Source organism: Oryzias melastigma, unplaced genomic scaffold (genome assembly GCF_002922805.2).
Source record: "Oryzias melastigma strain HK-1 unplaced genomic scaffold, ASM292280v2 sc05475, whole genome shotgun sequence".
Lineage (NCBI taxonomy): Eukaryota > Metazoa > Chordata > Actinopteri > Beloniformes > Adrianichthyidae > Oryzias > Oryzias melastigma.
The window spans coordinates 1-1,483 of record NW_023422042.1 but is presented as its reverse complement, the minus strand read 5'-3'; the positions used below and the strand labels follow the sequence as shown (position 1 = coordinate 1,483).

At 33.2% G+C, this 1,483-nt stretch overlaps 1 long non-coding RNA gene across 1 annotated transcript; it reads left to right on the top strand.

Moving 5' to 3' along the window:
* The first annotated feature begins 178 nt into the window (after positions 1 to 178).
* Positions 179 to 1,398, top strand: LOC112139333. The gene is made up of 3 exons (XR_002917969.2): positions 179 to 298; positions 370 to 443; positions 1,250 to 1,398. It is a non-coding gene; the product is annotated as an uncharacterized LOC112139333 (long non-coding RNA).
* The last annotated feature ends 85 nt before the right edge of the window (positions 1,399 to 1,483 follow it).

Sequence of the window (1,483 nt, the reverse complement as noted above, 5' to 3'; positions counted from 1 at the left end):
ACACAACTATTAATATAACACAGCTGTATATATACACCGCAAGCACGGATTTGATTTTAAATTAACGGTACGGGTTAAAAAAGTTTACAAGGTAAAAGTAGATGAAATGTTGCTTCATTTTGAAATTTGGCTTGAATTTTGCCTTGATTATTCTAGATGTTTGTTTATACATTTCATGCTTTGTTGGTGTTTGTGTCCCATCAGAGAGAAGCTCCCTTTACGTCATCCTTTCCACTGGAGGGATCTTCGTCCTCATCACTCTGGTGACGGTGTGTGCCTGCTGGACTCCTTCCAAAAAGTAAAACTCCCTAAAAATTTAAATTCTCTTGAGGAAAAAACAATCAGACACTAAACATTTCACTATTTCAGGCCAAGACAACAACGCAAAAAATCTCAATCAAGAATCTATGACCTCCCCTATCAGAAACCAACAAGTCACCGAGGTAAAGTATAACTTTTTCGTTTGTTTTAAATTAAAATTATGAATGTCTAATAGGGCTGCCATGATTAGTTGACTAATTGGCGATTTATCGACTATTAAAATAGTCTACGACTAATTTAATAGTCAATTAGTCGTTATTTATATCATACAGAATCAGAATGTAGTAAAATTGAAAGTTATAAAGGCATTCTGTGAGTTTTTTGGATTATTTTGGCATTTATTAAGCTTCTTTAGGCTAATATTGAGTTTAGCTAATATTTCAGCTGCATGCTAGTTATTTTGGCTAATTTAGGATTTTTTCAGTTTTTTATGATAATTTGGAGTTTAGCCAATACTTCAGCTGAATGCAAGCTATTTGACAAATTTAGGATTTTTTTTAGTTTTTTAGGCTATTTGGGGGTTTAGCTACTATGTGAGCTACATGCTGGCTGTTCTGGCTAATAGGCTTTTTCAGTTTTTTAGGCTGATTTAGCATTTAACTAATATTATAGCTGCCAATCAGCTTCAGTGTTTTCAGCTATTAGCTTCAGCGATTTCAGCTATTAGCCTCAGTGATTTCTGCTATCAATTTCAGCATCTTCAGCGGCCAAATTCAGCTTACAGCATTCACACTAGCATTATCGCAGGTAATGCTATATATCTAATTTGTAGGTAGTTTTAGGCTAATGATAGTTTGCACATGACCCGATTAGTTGACTAATTAGAAAAAATATTTGGTGATTTGTCAAATATTATTTGTAGCAGCACTAATGTCTAATAAAAGAAAAACAATATAAAAATTGTTTCATTTATTGTACTATGGCACAGATAAGGGGCACCCAAAAATACCTCATCACAATGGGATAAAAACAGTGACTTCCCTTTACATCCTCCAGGAAAAGGTATGACATTTAAAATTCTGATTTGATTACTTTTAAGTGTTTAATTGAGTGAAATAACCCAACAAAACAACCTCCTTTTCCCAACCAACATACTTTTATACACTTAATGTTTAAGTACTTCAACTTTTAGACACTTGAAGGTCTTTAAATTTAACAGCAT